The 22940-nt window shown below is 48.7% G+C and overlaps 1 non-coding gene and 1 pseudogene across 1 annotated transcript; one reads left to right on the top strand and one right to left on the bottom strand.

Moving 5' to 3' along the window:
- Positions 1-2164: 2164 nt before the first annotated feature.
- Positions 2165-2336, bottom strand: LOC144122335 (U2 spliceosomal RNA; annotated as a pseudogene).
- A 1250-nt stretch (positions 2337-3586) lies between these two features.
- On the top strand, positions 3587-3711 carry LOC144122270 (U5 spliceosomal RNA). Its single transcript, XR_013312876.1, has one exon. It is a non-coding gene; the product is annotated as a U5 spliceosomal RNA (small nuclear RNA).
- Positions 3712-22940: the final 19229 nt, after the last annotated feature.

Raw genomic sequence — 22940 nt, 5'->3', positions numbered from 1 at the left:
AATGGGTAGGTGGCGTAAAAGTCCTTGGTTTCATTTTCCTCGCCTCCGGTGCATTAGCCCGAGCCACCATGGAATGAAATAAAACGCAAGGCTGATCAGCGCATGGATGTCGCAAAATCCTTCGACCTACGTTTCTCTGAACGAGCTTACCTTATCAGAACAAGCGTAATAGCATACTTGTTCTACGCCGCAATAATAGCGGGAGCTCCTCGCCGTGACCCGCCGCGGTGGCTCAGTGGTTAGTGCGCTCGACTACTAATCCGGAGCTCTCGGGTTCGAACCCAAGCGCGGAGGCTGCATTCTTACGGAGGTAAAACGCTAAGGCGCCCGTCTGCTGTGAGATGTAAGTGCACGTTAAAGATCCCCAGGTGGTCGAAATTATTCCGCATCCCTTCACTACGGCACCTCTTTCTTCCTTTCTTCTTTCACTCCCTCCTTTATCCCTTCCTTTACAGTGCGGTTCTGGTAACCGCCCATGTATGAGACAGATACCGTGCCATTTCCTTTCCCCCAAAAACTGATTGTTATTACTCCTCGCCGCGCCCTCCAGAGGCTGGCCACAGCGTGTGGATCTTTCTTCTGGGGTGGACATGCAGAGATCGTTGCAAGAGTTTTGTCCGCCTGCCCACCGACATGGGTGGCTTCAGCAACCGGATCTTGAAGTTATGTGTCGCGTATTGGCCTTAAGGGCCATGTGGGACCTTATTTCAGACACAGCGCACCGAGGAAGAGCACTCATCGCATATTTGATGGGAACATCGCGTCGCTTCTTTGAGTTATCAAATTGGAAAGGCCCTGCGGCTGAAATGTCGCCAGCTTTCTATACATATGTCGTGAGATCCTTACATTTCCTTGAAGGTACACCTCCTAATTGTGATTTGAAATAATTGTCCGCGAGTGAAACTTGAGAATATGTTGCTTTTCGCACCCTGAATGTATAGACCAGCGCAGGAAATTGCGCAAAAGGCGGATACAAAGAATCTTTGCCTCTGTCCCCGCTGATGCATCCTATTTTACCTGGCTTCGCGAATGGAAACCGTTACGCACAGCTTACTGCCTTGCGGCGTGGGGCGTGGCTCCCTCCGCCTCATGTCGAACTGAAACTCTGCACTATGTCGTTTTTGAACGCCCAGTCACGCGCACTTTCTGGCGTTTGGTAGCGCGAATGTCCCAGGTGCGCATGTGGTGGCAGAGTCGCAGACGCTGTTTTTTTTTTGTTGAATTAATATGATGTGGGTGCTTATGTACACTGGAAAAGGTGGGGACTTGCTGTCTTGCGGGGACGCCCGCAGAAAGCAATGTTCCCTTTACTGTACCGCCTTAGAACTTTGATGCTTAAACACTTGAATGAAGAACTCGTCGTGTTGAGTGAGGAGGGCTTCCTCCTCCGCTGGTCAACAAGGCTCATTGTTGTTAGCTGTAGAGGTGTGTCCACGACCATTATTCCGCATTAGGAAGTTTGGCGAGTGTTGCTCATCCTTTCCTTGTATTCCACTTGAGCGCATAATGAAGCTGCTTTAGGCCAGCTCGAGTAGACACCACAAATTATCCATTGAAATGTCATTTGCATATATGTGATACCTTTACAATGATGACTCATTGTGATGTCCTTGGAAACCAGACCACTCGTGTAAAGAGTCCTTAGGACTATAGATATTTTCGGAAAAATAAAATTCTCTTGAAAGCTGTCTTCGGCGCAAGCAACACAATATGATCAAGATCGATATGCACGTGTACTGCTTAAAAATTTCTTTTCAACCTTATACAAAGATACGGATGGGTCGCTGACGCACATGCGTCCGTTCTCTCCGATAAAAAATGCCTCAATTGATTCCCGAGCTTTCGTATCTTTACTGGTAGGTGGAATCCGCGCCCCTGAAAAACATGGCGCACAGGAGCGTGACGGGCAGGACCTGATATGCTTGGATATGTTTGGCCCTTCTTTATCTCGCTCTATATTTCTTTCATGTTCCATAATTCGGTCATTGACGAAGCGCCCGTTTGCTCTACGTAGGAGTCTGTCTGTTGTTGCCAGGAAGAAAGAAAAGGAAAGTGCACAGGCCTGCCCACTGGCTCAAGCCGAGCCACAATCGCTATCACGTGCTGATAGTAGGAGAGTTGAAAGATGGGATAGAAAGGCAGGATAGAAAAGACGCGCGGTATAATGACCCAGGCCGATCCCGGAGGCAGTGCAATACCGGGCCAACCGGTGGCGGAAGTGAAGCAACCTTCAAGCACTCCGCCACATTTCCAAAAATAAGTCCAATATATTGGGTTCAAATGGGACCCGTATCAGATATTCTACGGGTCCCAACCCATCGGATATGGATAGTGACTGCATGAGAAGGGTATTTCCTACACCTCCCTTTATGAAGTGCGCCGAGTGGGTGGTGTATGAAATACCCCTCTTATGCATCACGTGACTGCACTGACGCTGCCCTGTTGAAAACCTAGTGTAGTGAAGCTCCCAATTCAAAACTTTATTTTACTCTAGTGCTTCTTTCTGCTGTTTCGGAGAGCTTCAGAAATGTTTTCGCTTTGATTGTAACCCCAGGAGTCTTCTGTCGAGGTCCTTTCTATAAAAATCAATTTTCAAACAGCGTGTCCGTTTTGTTTTCTAAATCCTGAACATGATACCCGCCTAAGTGGCTCGTGGTTAGGGCGCTCGGCTACTGATCCGGAGTACCCGGGTTCCAACCCGACCGCGGCGGTCTCGTTTCGATGGAGGTGAAACGCAAAAGGTGCCCGTGTGCTGTGCGATAATAATAATAATTGGTTTTTGGGGAAAGGAAATGGCGAAGTATCTGTCTCATATATCGTTGGACACCTAAACCGCGCCGTAAGGGAAGGGATAAAGGGGGGAGTGAAAGAAGAAAGGAAGAAAGAGGTGCCGTAGTGGAAGGCTCCGGAATAATTTCGACCGCCTGGGGATCTAATGTGAACTGACATCGCACAGCACACGGGCGCCTTAGCGTTTTTCCTCCATAAAAACGCAGCCACCGCGGTCGGGTTCGAACACGGGAACTTCGGATCAGTTGTTGAGCGCCCTAACCACTGAGCCGCCGCGGCGGGTGAGTGCACGTTAAACAACCCCAAGTAGTCGAAATTATTCCGGAGCCCTCTGCTACTTAACCTCTTTCTTGCATTCTTATTTCACTCCCTCTTTTACGTTACGTTTTTCACGTTATCCCTTCCCTTGTGGAGCGGTTCGGGTGTCAACGGAGATAAATGAGACAGTTACTGCGTCATTTCGATCCTTTCCTTAAAAAAAAAACAAAAAGATTTCATGAAAGCCTCGCTTGCACGCCCACATCCCAGGAGGGCGCGAGAAAGTTCAGCAACCGCCACTGGTGTTGGCGGCCATTGTTCACTAACAAAACCACGAAAAGAAGCTGGCAACCGAGTTTCAGAGCGCACTTTGTTTAGAAGAATTGCAGTTCAGAATGCCTCTTGGTCGAAAAATTATGCCAGCTGTGGATTTGCCGAAACCTCAGGTGGCATTTTTACCCATCGCAAGCTTCGCCACTTGCTCTCCTTGCTGGGCCGCCTGGAGTGCCGTCCGTCCGCTGGTGGCGGTATCGGTTCATCGCTCAGGCCTCCTCTCACCCCACGTACTAATCTTTCGCCTTTTACTAAAGATTACCGTGGGAGGGGGCACTCCAATGAGCCTATAGGCCAATTTTTGAGAGGCTGCGTCCGTTTGGGCGGAGCCTAACATCAATCCAAAAAAAAAGAATAGTATGTCATACCCCAAGCACGTGTAACGTGCATACCGGTATTGACCGCCGCGGTGGCTCAGTGGTGTGGTGCTCGGCTGCTGGCCATTAAGACGCTGTTTCGATCCCGGCCGTGGCTTCCGAATTTGGATGAAGGTGAAATCTTACAGGCCCGTATCATATGCGACGCCAGTGCACGTTAAAGAAAGGCCGCCACAGTCTGGAAGACGTTGAAGTAACGAGCGAAGAAGAACGCGCCGCTCGTGTCGAGAAACAGAATTTTAAACCCACAATTTAGGTGAATGTATTCGAGAATATTGCCACCACATTGACGTCACCCAGAGATGACATCACTGGAATTTACTCTGCACCTGCATGTCTGTTGTACAAACCAGCGTCGTCGCTTCGGCAGAAGCCGCCGCGGGGCTCAGTGGTTAGGGCGCTCGGCTACTGATCCGCAGTTTCCCGGTTCGAACCCTACCGCGACGGCCCCCCATCACCCCTTCCCTTACTCGAGAGTACTGGGAGGCGGTCCTCTCGGCTGCCAGGAACTATCGCTCCAACAGGCCCTGGTTCGGTGGACCTGCACAGCGGTCAGGACCAACGGGGTCCCGGAATGAACGACTCCGACTTTTATTGCAAGGGGCGAGAGTCACAGGTGCCTCTCCCCGAGAAATTCTTTTCACCACCAACGTTTCGATGGAGGCGAAACGCTAAGGCGCCCGTGTGCGTGCGATGCCAGTGCACGTTAAAGATCCCCAGGTGGTCGAAATTATTGCGGAGCCCTCCACTACGGCACCTCTTTCTTCTTTCACTCCCTCTTTATCACTTCCTTTACGGCGCGGTTCAGTTACCTGCCGATATGTGAGACATATACTACACCATTTCCTTTCCCCAAAAAACAAATTTCAATTTTTGCTTCGGCAACCAAAGCCGGCTTGAAACGCCACACGAAAATACCGTAAAAGGTGGAATGAAAGAGGAACAACGTACGCTAACAAATGACTAGCGGTCGTACGGTGGTCCCTCCTTGCACTTCAGTGAAGCTTTGTGCTGTGCTATTTGCTTCTCCTTGCAACGACAGGAACGTGTACAGCAGCATGAAAGGACGCACATCAATGCGTTCGTGTGTGCCGTTTCATGTTTCTGTGGTTCTGATTGGAAAATTTTTTTTACATATGTACACATGCCAAGGTTACCGGATACATTGGCATTCACAAGTAGACATGACGCTAAGCATGTAATGCGAGCCAAGTTAAAACGGTCTAAAGATCCCCAGGTGGTTGAAATTATTCCAGAGCCCTCCACTACGGCACCTCTCCTTTCACTCTCTCCTTTATCCCTTTCCTTAAGTCCGGTTCAGGTATCCGCCGATATGTGAGACAGATACTGCGCCATTTAGATGCAGGTAGATGCAGTAATAACAGGCATATAAGTCAGCCTTAAATCTCTCACAACGAGCTTCCATCACCCATCTCCTACGCATGGGAGTACACAATGCACTACAAGAACTGAAGCTCATCGCACGGCTCAGATTGACAGACTCTCCTCCACAAATACAGGCAGACACATTCTCGGCTGTCTAAAGATTCAACCAACAGGTCCACCCCCTAACAACACTAGCGCCATCCAAGCACACATCAGGGACAGACTAATAGTTCACCCTCTGCCCAAGAACGTACACCCAGTTCACAACCAGGCCAGACGCGAAGCTCGTGGCAAGGCTTTACACAATGCTCATGAAACGACAAAGACGCGGTCTACGTGGACGCGGCAGAGTACATCCACAATTTGGCCTACGTCATCAACGTAGCATCGCATGACCTCAAACACATCGCCTCGTGCTCGATTAAGGCAACAACCTCACTTGAAGCCGAAGAAGCAGCCATAGCGTTTGCCGTTTCCTCCTCCGCTGCCACACTCATTCTGAGTGACTCTAGAACAGCAATCACGAATTTTGCACGGGGACAGATTCATTCTACTGCCCGAAAAATTCTCAATTCTTGCTCCACAGAACCCCGACCAGTTCAAATTGTTTGGGTGCCAGCCCACGCAGGCAACCCAGGCAACGAAGTGGCCCACTCTCTTTCTCGAGCGTACGTCAAGCTAGGAGGGGGCACACCTAGACCGGGTAGTGCTAGGGTCCGGCTCCTCACCTATCATGAAATAACCCTCCATTACAAGGAGCAAAGACTCGTCTATGCCCCACCATACATCTCCCTCTCGAAAGAACAACTACCTAGCTGGACAACAAACTCCAGGCTCGCACATTCCCTTCACCGGCTTTGTTAGCCCTTCACCACCCAGGCCAATTCAGACCCGAATGCTCTCTTTGTGGGGCTCCGAGAGCCAACTTTGACCACATTTTGTATCACTGTCGAGAATTCCAGCCACCATCTCGCTGGAACCTCACGGACAAAGAGGGTTGGGAGATCGCGGTCTCCAGCTCCGAACCAGCCTCACAAAGGTGGCTGGTAGAGCGGGCTGGAGAGGTCGCCGCACGTCATGGACTGTTGGCCACCACCCGGGATCAAGAGCCAGACCATCCCAAGGCAGTGAGTCATCCATAAGGCTCATCAATAAAGTTTTCACTTACCTACCTCCATAAAAACCAATTTTCCATTTTTGCTTCGGCAGACGTGGTTTTGCGCCGCGCGCCTTTTTCCACCATTCGTTAGTGATGACGCCTTATTTTTCATTTCGTTATTTTCAGCTTAATAATGAACTAATTTATAATATTTAAAGTAATTTCTTAATTAGTATTAAAATCTAATGGTGTGACATCCTTCTTCACCAAGGCATATAAAACCAATAATTTATTTCTCATTATCCTTAAACTTTTACATTAATTTCCTTTAATGCTAACTCTAGTGCCAGAAAGGAATCCCTGCCTCAAAGCGCAAGAACTAACGAAAAAACAGACTGGACTGTTTTAATGTACTACACAAGGATAATATATCAGTTTCTGCACGTAACTAGCATATCCCTCATAAAAAAAAAGCAGCTATGAACCGTACCCTCAGTTGCGCCCGGCTCACTTTACGGGCACTGCACTCGCTCCAGTCAACTCCTGAACCCGATAAGATCAAATTTACCGAGTCTATTGGAGTGGTGTACCACACAGCCAAGCGAGATGAGCACGTTGCAGTGTCTTTATACCGTTTTGCTCTTCAACGCCACCTGCATGCGCTTACATGCACGAGCTTCCCTGCCTACGCCACGCGTGGCGTGCGTCACCCAACTGAGCTACGTCGAGAGCACGTTTCATAAAACTTCCTAACATACCTTTAGAATAGGTGGGTCTTATCGATTAGGGAGACAAGGAAAACCAGAAGCACGGCGACAGCCTGCGTTCTATTCAATCCGCTTACCGCCAGTTGCTTTTCGCCTGCAATGTGCAAGCTACGCTTCACCATCATGGCACCCATGAGATCACTTCCAAGCAATACATAGAAAAGCAGGCAACATTACCTGCTCTGTACTTTCAATGCAAATTTTTTACATGTTTTACTTCCGGCGAATCCCCTGAAAGAAAATATGGGAATTTATTCAGCCATTCTTCTGAGCATCCTTCAGGCTGTGGGTCCCTTAAATATCTAAGGATATGGCCTGTGGCCTTTTAGCATTGATTCAGTTTATTATTTAGACCTCAAATTAGAGTATATTTCTGTTAGCTCGATAGCTGTCCGAACGTTGGAGATGTGGTTTAAAAATCTGCAATTTAGGGATAAAACCATAAAACTTGGAAGTCATGCATTCTGAAAGACTGCTTCTCTAGCTGCTCGGTGGCTTGTCTACGGTTGGATAAAATGCGAAGGCATGTTGAGGAATGGTGTAATTCATTGAAGTGACCACTTACGTGTCATCAAGATGAAGCAAGCAAAGTCGAGCCTACACTCCAGCAAAATAACATTTATTTTCTTCTCGATTAAATGCACGGAGCAGAAGCCCCATTCAGCGCAAGCTTCGCCGATCGCCGGTCACGTACGACGTTCACTGCATCGGCGACGGCGATGCTTGCACCCGGAAGTGATGACGCTGCAATAAGTAGTAGCGCCACCACAAAGCGGCGCAATCATCTTGAGCGGTCGTTCACATCAGCCGACGCAGGCTCGCTAATGGCCGGCAAGTTGCAGCTCCACGAACGGTGGCCGGAACCCGTCTCCGCTCTGGATGCAGTGTCACTATAGACCAGCAGTCCTTGTATGGTTGCCTGTCAACACGCGCACGCGTACCCTGCAGTAATACATTTGCGGGAGACACGAACAGAAGAGGATTCAGAAAAAACGGCAAATTTCATAAACTCTAGCAAAATGGTGGTTTGAGCTAGTTGGTACATATTCACAATTTCACCAGCGCTGCGACTAAGAACAAGAACAGAGAAGGAAGACAAGGACAAGCGCTACTAACAACTGAAAGTTTATTTGAAAAAAACACAGATTATATGCACACAACTGACAACCCAAAGCGCCTGCGCTTCCCCCACCAGGCACGCAAAAGAGAGTTAAAAATCTAGATACAAAATTTCACACTCATGTAAGTTTACAGATGGTGTGCTAACGCACGTGTCGATGTTCTTGTGAATGTGATAGGCTTCACACAACTCCCTAGTTAACTGATCTGGATGTCTGAATTTAATCTTAGCCCTGTTAAGCAGAGGAAAGCATGCTTTTTTGTTAGACACACCGGGTTTGTTTAAAAGACAATCTCTGTAATGAAGGGACAGATTTGATGAAGGAGCACCATTCAAAGAGGTTCTATGCTGACGTAAGCGTGTATTTATGCATTTACCGGTTTGCCCAATGTAACTCTTGCCGCATTTAAAAGGTATGTCATAAACCACTCCCTCTGCACATGGCACAAAGGTTGACTCATGATCCACCTGGCATGCATTTTTTCTTTTGCCTCTTATTTGCTTCTGTTCCCGGGCTCTTTTGTCAACAATAGCACAAACCTTGCCTAGTTTATTAGGGACCGAAAAGAGCACTTTTACCCCATATCTAGTGCCAACCTGCTTAAGCCTATGGGATAACTGATGAATGTAGGGTATTACCGCATACTTCGTTCTGTCATTGCCGGAATTTTCCTGTGCTTCATGTCTACCAAACGACTTCATCTTCTTCAGGATCTTGTTGCTAGCAAGCGCTATCACATCTTTGGGGAAGCCCGCTGACCTTAGCCTTTGAACTTGCTTATCGAAACTGCTGCCTAAAGTATGAATACATGACTTAGTAAGTGCAGATCCTAAACAAGACACTGCTATGCCACATTTAACTATTTTCGAGTGCCCAGACTGATAATTTAGCAAGGGCTTTTCCGACCGCTGTAGGAAGGACCAACAAACATGATTCACCTTTTTCTCCAATCTTTTTGTATCTAGATTTTTAACTCTCTTTTGCGTGCCTGGTGGGGGAAGCGCAGGCGCTTTGGGTTGTCAGTTGTGTGCATATAATCTGTGTTTTTTTCAAATAAACTTTCAGTTGTTAGTAGCGCTTGTCCTTGTCTTCCTTCTCTGTTCTTGTTCCTAGTCGCAGCGCTGGTGAAATTGTGTTCATAAACTCGTAGCGGCATCACACTTGGAATCTACATGACATCAATGAAGCAGTCGTGAGGAGTCGAAGGGGCGTTTGCTGATCATGCAAGGCAACTAGCAGGAAGTGTGTGTGTGTGTGTGTGTGTGTGTGTGTGTGTGTGTGTGTGTGTGTGTGTGTGTGTGTGTGTGTGTGTGTGTGTGTGTGTGTGTGTGTGTGTGTGTGTGTGTGTGTGTGTGTGTGTGTGTGTGTGTGTGTGTGTGTGTGTGTGTGTGTGTGTGTGTGTAGGGGAGGGGGGATGCGCAAGCAAAGCTTGAAACCTCGCAAGAAAATACTGAGAAGGGTGAAATAGGAGAGGAATAACGTACGCTCATAAATGACTAGCGGTCGTATACGGTGGTCCCTTCTTGCATCATCAGTAAAGCTTCGTGAAGGGCTGTTTGCTTCTGCATGCAACCACAGGAAAAGTGTACAAGAACATGAAAGGACGCAGATCAATGTGCTCATGTGTGCCGTTGCGTGTTTCTGAGGCTGTCTCTGTATCTTATACTTTAGTAAAACAATTATTATCCGTTGCCTTTTGTGCGTAGCAAGCGCACAAGTCGCTATTAACCCCTTCACCACTGCTGCCAGATTTGCGTGGGTGAGAAGTCGCATAGAAGACACACGCCATCCCCGTACAGCCAACAGTATACACAATCAGTAATAGGCCACAGCAAAGAGACGTCATTTTCCTATTTTTACTGACTTTGATAAGAAACGTGAGGCTGGTGCGTAAAACTACTACTCATTGCCGACCAGCAGAAGGCTCAACAAACTGGGTGCGCGGTGCTGGGTGCTTTGGGAGCGATGGCCAAGTCACTTGCCTGTCCCGGTCTTGGACCGGAGTTGTGACTTGTGCTTGGTTAGCAATGGGCTCGGGACGCTGAGTACGTAATACCTGCTTGGTCACCAAGGGTGTGTGTAGCTCAGGCAGGGATGGCCAAGGCCCCTCTGCGACAACCGTCTGTGCCTTGCCAGTCATATTGCTCCCAATCCTTAAAGTAGTATACCGGGGGGGGGGGGGGGGAGGAGAAGTTGCGGAAATTGTTGGACGATCCTTTCCAGTGCTCGGTACACTTTTAGAAGGTCTGTGACGAGGGCGACGACGCCGTCGCACCTTAGCGGCAGCTTCTCTGTGTGTGGAATTCTCTTGTTATTTGTTTGAGTATCACCCTTTCCCTTTTCAGGCGAGGACAATCTTTTGAGGCATCGTCATGAGGGCCGCAGAAATTGGCACACGTAATGACTGTTGCGCGGCAAGAATCGCCGCTGTGTGGCTGTGTACATCTTGGGCAAACGATGGGAAAATTGCACACACTACTCACGTGTCCTATCTTCATGTCTTTCCTGCACTGGAGAGGCTTCGGGACGAAAGGCCTAACTGCATGCCGAAAGTGTCCAACCTTCACGTACGTTGGAATGCAGTCCCCTTGGAAGGTGAACTTGATGCACTTTGCCCTTCCAAGACGCCGAGCCTGCAGTATGGCTACACCGTCGGTAGCCGGTTGAAACAAAATGGGCAGATCAGAGTCGCGGATGGTACGTCGATGTCGTAAATGATGCCTGCCGTAGTGCTACTGCCTAGAAGGACATGGGAACGAACGCTGATGCCACCGAGCGTTCTGATGTTGCTCAAACTTTCAAGTGCGTTCCGGTCCATGACATCAATGGCGACGACATTCCTAAACCGATTCACCCTCACATGTTTAACTGCTCCCGGGACGCTGGTCTCCAGGAACGCAGACGTGACTTGCCTATTGATGTGGTTGAGATTGTCGGTGGGAGTCTCTGGCAAAAATAGGGCAGTATGTGCCGATGATCCTCGCTCAGTAGTGATCGTGGATGTACTCGACGACGACGAGTCCTCACCTTTGCGCAGTCTCCGTTTAGCCTTCTTGCTTACGACTCTGATGAAGCCGTCGTCAGACGAAGAGTCATCACTGGTGGCCGAGTACACCACGGTGGCCTGGCTGCTTGCATCATTCGGGAGGCCAAGACGTTTCTTTTGGGCGGCAGCGGCTGACCGAACGGACTGAAGTTCAACAGCGTCCACTTCCATCACCGTCACCAATAAAGAAACAGTGGTTTCATTATAATGTCGTAAATGAGGAAAAACTGAATAGGCGAAGGGATGGCGTTCTGGTCTAGCAAAAAGAACGAGGCGCAGCTAAAGCATTAGGGGTTTTCAAATCTTATGGGATCACCCTAAGTGACAACTGAGGGGGAGGGGGGAAGCTGGTTCTGTTCTTGCGCCGCGGCTGTCCAACAAGATTTGTTAAAAATTAATGACTATGAGCTTAAGATACGCAAAAATTCGGACTTGCGTCGTCCAGTGCCGCTCTGTGTCAATGCCTGTATTATTTTTACCGTTGTTTCCTGCTCTGCACTGCATGTAACAGATTGTTTTTTTTCTCACTCTATGCTGAGGTGTTGTGTGCATTGAGAGACTGACACTCGTCAGACATCCGTGCCTTTTTGTCAGCCTGTAAGACAGACGTGTACTTTCTTGTGCCTTGTCTGCCTGAAACAAACATTCATTCATTCAAAAAGACCTCAATCGGTGGCTTGTTCCGATGACTCCTAAACGCGGTTAGAATAAGAATCACCTGAAATCCCAAAGCAGCACAGCGGTTGGCTGGGAGGTCAGAAAGCGCCCATCCTTCTCCGAAAATTTTGAATTTTGTACGCATTTTCTCACCACAGAAGGCGCTTTTGTCTTACGGCTAGCGGTGCTAATATCGCTTCATTTGCGACTTTCTGGGGTGTTTTATAACTTCGCAAATGGAAGATGTGACATATGCCCCTGGAAGTATCTAAGGCGGCAACTAAATATTTGCGCATGAAGTATGAAATGCCGAGCCGTCTCTGGCAGTGACCGCCGCCAAGGGAGCTGTGCAGTTTCTGTTTCACTACGGATATCAGTTTATTTTTTCTTTTCAACCTTTGACCTTCGATCCACACCTAGTGTGATAGATTCATGCAGTTTCTCACCGAACAGACTGCTTCAGGGTGTCGCGGCCTCGTTGACGTCACTGGTACCTCTAAGCCGAAACAACCGGACTTTTTGGCCAACACATGACTCGCAGTTGTGCCAGCTGCGGGAAAGAGTTTGGACATGGCGGAATAGAATAAACGTGGACTTCACCACTCGAGCCCCACACCTTAGCTTACCGGCAGCGTTACGCAATAAGTTCAAATAGCGCGTAGGACACCCTGTGCGCCATTTTGATGATTTCCGTGGAGTGACGAAGGGCCGCAGGACGCCATAGACTCCTCCGCTAGAGGCTGAGGGAGCACTAAGAGGCCACCGTAGCTAGCATTCCTTGCTGCCCGTTCCCTCATGCTGAAAAAAAAATAATACGGGGCTTTAGGTGGAAGCGCCCTCTATGCCACCTAACGGAAAAACTGGTGCCTGCATAGTTATGGCTGAGGCTGAGACTACGCTAGTTTTTCAGTAACAACACTCGAGCCCGCACCCAGTGCTTAATTGTTAGGATGTGTTAGTGAAGGCACACAACAATCGGTAACTGCAAACCTGTCAATTCTGGTTTTTGAAAGCCGAATGAAAACTGAATATAGCAATTTTGAAGGCCACCTGGAGTGAATGGAGTTCTAATAGAACCGTCTGGTAATCTTGTTACCCTAACCGCCTCCTGTTTCTGCGCTTACTTCTTGAGGACGGCCAGCGCCTCAGCCTCGTTGACGTGCAGCACTATGACGAATACAGCTCCTGCGACGAGACTAGCACACCGTCACAAAGACGACAGCAGAGTGAGCTGCTGGGCTTGGTGTTCACGTAGAGCATGGCTTGTCACGTGGCCTTCACATCCAATCAGTGACGAGATTGGGGAGAGGAGGAGGAAAGCTCCTCTTTCTTCAGCTCCTCTTTCTTCAGTAATTCCCTAGCTGCCCTATCCCCTTCTCTTCTCCCCAACCTGTCCTGCACCTGCGCTGTGATTGAAGTCCGTTGTGCCCCCGATTACGTCAGCCTTGCTTTCACCTTCATGTCCAGAATTTTCGCCGCATTTCGCAATGGGCGCTTTCACGCGCAAGCAAGGTGGTTGCTTCGCAGCGTAACACGAGCTACTGTGCCTTGTTGACCATGCGCTCGCCCCTCGACAGAACTAGTCTTTGAGTGCATCTATACTATATGATTCGTAAAATACTGGTTTGAGGTGGACATTCAATGGAGGTGGACATTCAATCGGAATTGCTCGTCTTAGCTACGAAGGCTAAAACCGCCGTTCTGAATCATGCCTAGGTCACGCGAAAATACTTACTTTTAGTGTTCAATCACTCAAGAAATATGCTTTTTCAAGAAATATTTCTACACAGCACTTATACCGATAGCCTACATGGTTGTATCCGGTCCAATACAAAACAAGACAATTCGACAACCGCAGTATGAATGTGTGTTCCGTTATTTTGCAAACTTATAAATATTGTTATGCAGCGCAAGTTTTCGTTCCTTGTGGAAGCTAATTTTTATTGCACACTTTTCACCACAGACTCTTGCTTCTGCGCTTGCCAATATAATGCAAAAGGAAAACGCTTTAAATTATCTCGTTCGAAGGAGGCAGCGTTAGTTTTGATTCTTGCGAGTTACGTTCAACTTCGTGTAAGACTTTTTTGTTTTTTTGATCAATGTAAGGCAACACTCAAACGCATGCACTGGCTCTCCGTTTCCGCTGACTTGGTGCATTCCGTCCTTAGCGCTTCTGGTTCTGCGAACACCATGATCTGCACCAGCTGTGCAATTTCTCCTCCACTGCCGGAGCTAATCTTACCTCCATGTGTGTGGCGTCACCGTTCAGTACACCATTCAGTCCCGCCGCCACCATTACCAGATTACGCTTTGCCACATTCTCGAAGAGTTTGCTTTTCACCTCTCTGAAAAATGCACTAAAGATTATTATGGGTTCGTCTTTTATCCCGCGAAAACTCGATCTGCAAGCTCCGAGCATTCTTAGAAACTTGCAATTATTGTACGTTTTTTTTTTAACTCACCTCCGAAAAGAGGACTCAGCCAGCCGTGTGGAGGCATGCCGCTCAGCCATCGGCGGAGTGATACGTAGTAATGGGCAAGGTGATCTGCGAAAGCAGAGTCCACGCTTATTTTAAGGCGAAAGCCTTTAATGGGTGATACTCGCGCTTCCGTTGTAACGCCGTCTTCCACGAATGACTCCGCAACTAATCAGGACAGCAGAAAATGGACGATTGCTTCAGATAGAGGGAACAAAATGTAACCCCGTCGCCACGATTGATGACTGTAGAGTGATCAGTTAAAATGATAGTCGAATATAGATAAAACAAAGAAAACAAACAAACGCGTCGATGTAGGGACGGGAGAGGGTGACGTCACACCCGAGGTTGTCACGGTAAGGGCGCGCGCGCTGGTGGCGCCACCACTAGAGAAGCCAGACTTATCTGAAAAACTCTCTGTGCCCCCAAAACATGGCCAATCTCCCTCGGTGTGCATATGCTATTGTGTGGGAGTAACAGCAACAACGACAACTTTGGGACTGCCACTGGGATGTGAACCTGCGAAGCTAGAATCGCAGTCGGCAAGGTCAAAGGCTTCCGGCCTGCCGCACTTTAGATTGCCAAAGTGCTCCGCTAAATTTATTTATTTCTGTGGGCCTAAGTTCCGGCTGTGTAGTCTACGACTGAAACTATTTATTCACGGAAACTTAAATGCAAAATACCAGCGAAGCCGCCACGGGACTGGCTCAAATTCACTACACGCGTTTGTTGACTCCTCCTACCTTCAGCGTTGAGTTAGAAAAAAATGCGGGAGGTGGGACATTTAATGCCATTTAAATTCAGGAAATCGGCCGCACAGGACAATAATTCGCAGATTCTATCAATGCTCGGAGAGTGAAGATAGAGTTCTGGCGGTGAAAGGACGATTTAAGATTCCTCTTTAGTGAACAACAATTCTGGGCAAAAGCATTTTTGAACGAAAACCAGTTTATGAACGCTGTTTTTTTCATACATTGCAAGATTTCACTGTAACAATATATATATATCCGCAGATCTCCAGTCGGCAGGCTTGAATTATTTTTCTATTCACGTTTTTGCTATGGTCAAAAGCGTTCCTTATTGGTTTTCTCTTGCACGCTTAACTGCTCGATGCGAGCGATGCAAACACCCTAAAAGGAAGATTTTGGTACACATGGAAAGAATTGACAAATTATCTTCACTATTTTTACAACAATGCCCTACAATATTTCAATATTCAAAATTTTTGTCGAAGAATATTGGACATGTTGAAGGCGGATTCGCACTGGTGCGTTGAAGACATTGTGTGACCGGTCTCAGTCGGTTAGTTCGGGCTTTCGGAGCATTACGAAAACCAGGATGGAGCGTAGCGGATCGATTTCAACCTGTCGCACGACCTCCGCGACTCGCCACCGTGAATTCAATTTCGCATTGTGTTTCACTGTCCTTTGTGGACAACTCCCCTCTGATACTGGCCATATCATTTACTGGCTCTGTTATGGCTCCTGCGCCCCTCCTCATGTTTGAGTCACCGGCGACAAGCACCTGGCTCATTTCTCCCGCTCCTAAATTGCGGTGTCTGCTTGCTGTTATCAGTCAGGCACTTTTGTCCTGTTTCCAAAGCTTGCTCTGACCATGACCTCCTTTCTGAGATTCACTTTCTCTCTATCACTTCCGGGATTCTTATCTACCGCATATGAATAGCCCTTCCTGTTCAAGAAATCTGGAGCTACTTCCTTATCTTCGCTGGCCACGCCAAAGCAGATCCCTTCAGTTGTGGCTTACAATGGCTGTGGTAACCACTTACCCCTCCATTTCTGCCACCGTTTCCCCGAGTTTCCGGTTTTCTACACAATCTCCGCCATCTCTCCTTCCGGGGCATTCACTGGCGGCGCTGCTGCGTGGCGTTTTCTTCGTCAACCATGTCCAGTCTTGCACTTATACACAACCACTGCACATAAAACCAGCGCCTTCAGCCTCGTCTACCGAATCAAATTGCATTTCCTTTATGTTTACCAATCCCTCAGAGACCCTATGTCTAACCTTCCTTTGCTTGGCCATCGTATTTCCCCTTGATTATTAATATCACAGAAATAATCAGAATGCGCCCAGGTTCAAACACCGATTGCAAAGACGTGTCAGATAAACTCTGTTTACGGCAGAAGTCGGCCACACGGAAAAGGAATAGCTAAGCATCGGTCATGATATCCTTTCTTTTTTTATTTAAAAGATACACGAATAAGCACTAAAAATGCTAACTGCGGGTTTGAATACGTCGTGTCCGCAGACGAAGTGACGCAGGGCTGCTGTATCCTTCGCGCATACAAGCCTGCTGATTCCGAGAAAACTAGCATGGCACCTCAAACAATACCGCAGCCCCATCCCATCTGACCACCTGCGTTTCTATGGCACCCGAAGTGATATCCTCTTCACTCTCTCTCTCTCTCTCTCCATCTGCTGCGATAAACACTTTTGCCTCCAACCAGCAAACATGTTGAGAGGTTCCTTGTTCGCAGGGCTCCCACGCCCCGAATTAACATCAATCTTAACAGAATACCCTGGCTGCTTGTACAATAAAATAAATTAAATCCTGCTCCCTAGCTTTCACTTGATCTAACCAGCCTGGAGCTAAATACACATATTCAAATATCAAAGGAAAAGAACTCATCTACTTGACGTTTGCAGGTTGGTCCCGCCAGTTACCGTGTTAATAATCCAAGAATAAGGAACATGCGTTAGAAGCTAAAACTTTTTTCCTGTTTTTGTGGCTTCCTTCTACTATCGCCAGAGGTAATTTATACTTACTAGATCGGTAAGTTGGCGCCCCGGTAGCTGTGTGATTATGACGCCTAAAATGAGATACAACTCAACAACGCAGCGGCGAAAGCCCCTCAAATGACGCCCTCCTGCCAATGTCGTTGGCCGTTTCTCATGACATCGCGGCAAATCCATAATATCACTTGGCGGGTAAATTTCAGGTGGGTAAATTTCAGGTGCCTCCTTAAAATCAGATTAACCGCTACATCACGATAATCGGTAGACGGCATTGCGTCTTTTGGCGAGTATCTGCAGCTGTGCCGTGAGTTGTATTCGACTATATTGTTAATGATATTACGATTACTACCAGTTGCAATTACTGTTAAGAGCAATGGTCACTAAACCGACTTCGAAGCAAGCGAAGAAATAGCTTCAGCGGCCAAAAGGACGCGCCATCCGAATCGCAGTACGACAGCGAGCATAAGACAGCAGAAAGCTGCAGCAATGCATTCCTGCAGCTTTCTACGAAAATTAAGGAATGCAGAAAAATTCCCGGAACGAAGGTGGCAAGAAGGCTGGTGTAATCGGGGGGATTACGGTTTTCTACAAATGGCAGCTACCAGACCGGTTCGGGTGAAAGGGAGAGATAAGATAACTGGAAATGCTTTAGAGTTCAGAGGGAGGGGCGTTTGACCTCCTCTCCCCATTCTCGTCGCTGAATTGGCTGCGGAGGTCACGTGGCAACCCTTGCTCTACGTGCACACCAAGCCCGGCGGCTCATTCTGTTGTCATCTCTGTGACGGTGCGTTCGTGTTGTCGCTGGCGCTGCAGCTGCTGTCTTCGTCATGGTGCTGAACGTCAACGAGGCTGAGGCGCTGGCCGTCCTCAAGATCCAGGAGCTGCGCCGTCGAGGGGACCTCCGCAAGTGGCTGTTCCTCGTGAAGCTGCTCAGGTTCGTCAGCAGGATCCGGCACAACTGGCAAGTGGACTGACCCTTTCCTGCTTTCTAGTCTGCAAGGAGTTTAGAATAGGGGGACCCTATCGGTTATATGGTGATACGGAAATAGCGGGGCGTATGTGCAGAACAATAACACGGGGTGTGGTATTGTCCTGCACATCCTCACTGGGTGCCCCGTTATTTACCTAACCGACAGCGTCCTCCTATTGTGAATCTCTTCTGGTTACCTGTCGAGTTTCTCTTCTATGCGCGTATTGCAGTCGTGTAAAGCAAGGGCTACACTGTAGCTCTGGCCTCGCCGCAATAAAAAATATGCTTACAGTCATTTTAGTACGAAGTAAAAACTTTAAATTTTGTGACGCATATGTTGAGGCCCAATGGTGAGTATTTCGATTTTATGTAGATTGTACTTTCGTTTACGCTTCAGCAGAATGTCGGATGTGGGGGTGATTGACGATCAAATTTGATAGTTTTTCTACAGAACGAAGAAGAGAGCCACAGTAATCTTGTTATCCATTTTATCACGCATGGGTTTGTTGTTTCCGTGCAAACATCTGCCCGTTGTTCCAGGTTTCTATTGCTCGGTTGATATTTAGTTTACTTTCTGGGGTTTAACGTCCCAAAGCGACTAAGGCTATGAGCGCCGCCGCAGAGGAATGCAATGACACCGTACGCTTATTCAACTTGCCAGGCAAATCCAGTTCTTTAAATTAGAAGGGAGTGGCAGTTTCACTTCCACATTGGTCAGGGCCGAATCTCACTGTCTCAGAGGCTTCTGGAATTTCAGATTCATTTTGTTCCCGCGCACCACCGATTCAATAATTACGCACTGCATTTCCTGCACTAATCATGGGTTCTTCGACCTCATCACCTTCCCGCCAATACCCACTAGATGGACGTTTAATGCTGAATCCTTTAAATCAGGCCTTGGATCACGCCACGCAGCCGTGGCTCGTGAATTTTCACTCTTGTCTGGAATTTAGGCACCAATCGGATAACCTTCGCTTGGTTACTTCTACCCCCTTAAAGTTCATTTTTCCTTCACTGCGCTTAAACCTCAATGCTTTGAAGGGATCAGCCCCACTGCTTTGAACTGTAGCGTGAAACCCTTTACAGAAAAGTATAAAGTGTTCAGCCGTTTCCCCCTCTTCTCCAGACGCACCACGTAATTTCTCTATCTCGTGGTACATGACTTGATATGTCTTAGTTTACAATACTGCTGTCGTGGCCTCGAACCACACAAAGCTTTCCCCTATAGGATCAATTTCGTTTATGGGGCTTTCACGTCCCAGAGCAACTTGTGCTATGAGGGACGCCGTAGTGCAGGGCGTCGGTAATTTCGATCACCTTGGTTTCTTTAACGTGTAATGACATCGCCCAGTACACAGGGTTTCTAGAATTTAACCTCCATCGAAATGCGAACCCTGTGGCCGGGATCGAACCCGCGTCTTTTGGGTGAGGAGCCGAGCGCCATAACCACTGAGCGACCGCAGCGGCTACTTGCCCCATAATGATCGTAGATATTTTCTTTCGCAATGCCCGGCTTCAACATTCTGTATGTTCCGAGTGCCGATGTCGTCAGCATACTGGTCTTCTACAGAGCCCTCTCTGTTCGTTTTTCTTTACTGACAATTACTGATTTTCCCCCAACTGCTTTCCTGGTGCTTGCTTCTCAGTTTTCTAGTTCGCTTTCTCCATTTTGTGTCGACATTCCTGAAGGAGCGTCCCGTTTGATACCGGGTGGTGCTAGTTGTCACCATATTCTGCTCTTTTGCTTTCTATTTTTGTAACGGTTTAAACAATCTGTCAACAAATTCGCAATTATGTTTTAAAACATTTCAAAATCGTACACTTCACAAGTTATGTCATCCCCGGCGTTCGAGCCACCAACCTTCCAATCGATTTTTGCTAATTTCCACCGCAGATTCATTCACGTGGCCATTGTTACCTCTAAGTCTCAGAAAGAGTGAATATATTTGCATCGACATGCGGTTGGATATCGCCACATTATAGTACAAGGTGTTTAGTTATTTCAACATATTTACCACACGCTGCACACGCGTCATCTTCTTGGTTAAATTTCTCTTTGCAGCTTCGCGTTCTAAGACACCCTGACCCAGCCTTAAAGAGTTTGTCGCTGCCTCTTGATTTATCATACAGTGATTCCGTCCTCATCTGCCTTTTACAATTCCGATGTTGTTCTACACTCTGCTTCTTTCCCTTTGAAATAATCCTGTTTTCACCTTCTGCGCTATTGCATGCCGTGTGAAGCTTTTTTTCCTCCGTCCTTGTATCCTACCTGTTTGCTGGTTGGTTTCCTAGTTCTTTTCCGCCACTGAGATTAAACAGTCTTTGTTATCAGTATTTTAACACCTTAGGTTCTCATCTTTTCTCGTCCAATTTCCTCAGTCGTTCTTTACATCATACTTTCCCCCTAGCTTCCCGTGCTTCGATCGATGCCCAGCCCATATACCCCTGTGCTGCCTTGCTCGTTGTTTTGTAGCAAACACCTATAGTGCTAATCTTCCAACAGCTCTCTGCGACCATGGATGCGACAATGCAGCTCTAGACTCAGGGGGAGTTTGGGATTGAGTGGAAAGCTTTCTCGGCTACTCTATTGTTTCCTTGGAGCTGTGTCTCTTCAACAACTTTTCTCTCAAACAGATACAGGCACCTACCTCTCTGCTTTTCGAAAAGACTGTAGAAGTGCTGTCAGCGAAAGAGGGCTTTCGTTTGAAAAATATTAAATTTGTCCATTGCGTGCCAAAAAATAAACTAAGGTACGCAGTAATAGCCTCGGTTACATGAACCCGATAGCGTTGGATCGAGTTGGGGGTCGTGTTGAGCAAGGTCACCCGAACTCGACGACTGCGTGCTTACATGAACTCTGATTTTAGCGAGTGGAGACCAGTTCAACTGCAGCGACAGCAAGCGTCCAGCAGCACTGTGCAAGCGAACAGTGGCAGCCTCCAAGATCACGGCACGGCACCGCTGTCTCGGAGACGCGACGGCTCAAGCGGAAAACAGTATCGCATTTACCTTCTCCCCTCCCACGAATACCACTCTTCGACTATATAGACAGCATTTACAGGAACACAGGGGAAGGATCGAATGAGCCAAGCTGCCCCTTGGGGAGCAGTTGACTGGACCTGACCGACCCTTCGACTTCCGAACCAACTGGGCGCGCATTTAAATGAACCTCGGAACCGGTTCTCGACCCGGGGAAAAATTGAAAAGAGAGAACTTGAAGAAAAAAAAAACTGGAAATTGTGTTCAAAACCCGGCTTTTTTGTGGGGATCACCAAATAGACAGGCAAAGCTGTTTTTTTTAACCCTACTCCCCAGCCTACAGCTGCTGGAGAGAGAATTATCCTCTCTCAGCTGTCCCTTCTTCTAACCTGTTTACACTGCTGGTTCAACCTCAAGATTTTGAATCAAGTTCTGCGAAAAATTTTACAATTGAGATCAAGATAGCTTTCTGTCAGGCGCATGCCTTGTATTAAGTATGCTTCCAGAGAGCAAATATCTCGAAGCATAATGGTAATCGAGACGACGTTATTCGCTTTTCCAAGTACATAGGGGAACGCTTCCCCATGACTAGTTCAGTTGCGTTGTTTTTGCCAAGCGTGACGCGAAAACGCTAGCGAATCCTGCCACCGCATCACGCTGGGCACTAACAGCGCAACTGAACGAGCCATGGGGATTCTTCGGCGGGCGCTCGAAGCGAGCGGACGTGTTTTAGCTCTCCGCTCCTTCGGACTCTGGGCCTAAGGCTTCGCGGCACTGCGAGGTCTCCCCATGGAGGCCACAGACACCGTGAACGAGTGACAGCCAGCGTTCGGCGGTGATAATGAGCAACGCAGGGCAGGCCGCTCACGATCACGGACACGAGCGCCATCCAGAGCAAGGTCGTCCAGCACCATTCGGCGAATGTAGGCCGAGATCGCTGATCTGCGGGACACGGTGAGGTGCCTGACGGCGGCGCTCATCACCACCTCGGAGAACCTCGAGTCCGTCATTGGGACCTTGGACGTGTAGCCGGCGGACCCACGCGTTCTAGCCCTGAGGGACACCATAGCGCTTGCTCACCAGACGCAGGACTGCATGGCGGCTCCCTCCCCGCCATTTCTGGCCACCCCTGCGCCTCCCACCGCCATTGCTACTCACGGGGAACCGGCTGTGATGCCCTCTCCCCCTGATGCTGCTGCTGCGGGCTCACCGCGGACACCTGTAGCCGAGGAGAGCAAGTGCACCCCTATGGACGAGTCTGTTCTCAGGAAACGGCGATGCTCAACGGGGTCCGAGCAGGACACCAACAGGGACATCGCGGTGGCCAAGCGGGAAGCTCGAATCCCCTCCACCGTCACTGTTCCCTCTCCCTCCACACACGAAGGAGCAGGGCCTGCCCCGCATGAACGATATGGAACCCACCTCCAGCCTGCTGCTGATGCTGCTGCTGGGGCGACGGCGTCCGGAAGAAAACCGGATGCGACCTCGCCAAATCCCACCTCACGAGACCAGGCTGCGGCTGAGACTTCGTCTGCTGGCAGCGAGCGCGCCCAACTCCGCAGCGCGCCGCAGCAGTAGGCCACAGACAGCGGCGACGCTGATGCTGGGGCCAGCCTGGTCCCGTGGCGGATTATCACTACCAAGGCGCAGCGGCGTCGGAGAGCTGCCCTGGAGCGAGCCGCGGCTGCCGTGGAGGTCCCGTCCAGCCTGGTAGGGACGGAGCCGTTTAGGCCGGCGAACCGGGGCACCGCCTTCACCAAGGAACAGGGCTGGGAGTTGGCCGAGGAGTTCGGACCCCGTCCGGGTGTCCTCGCCGTCCGGGTAAACATGCAGCGGAATGTAGTGGCAGTGGACAAGGGTAGCAGCGATGCTCTCCAGGCCCTGCTAGCCATAGGCGTCATCCAGGGCGTGCCGGTCTGCAACAAG

Source organism: Amblyomma americanum, chromosome 2 (assembly GCF_052857255.1).
Source record: "Amblyomma americanum isolate KBUSLIRL-KWMA chromosome 2, ASM5285725v1, whole genome shotgun sequence".
Lineage (NCBI taxonomy): Eukaryota > Metazoa > Arthropoda > Arachnida > Ixodida > Ixodidae > Amblyomma > Amblyomma americanum.
Note: the sequence above shows the minus strand (reverse complement) of the source record. Positions and strands in the feature narration are given on the sequence as shown.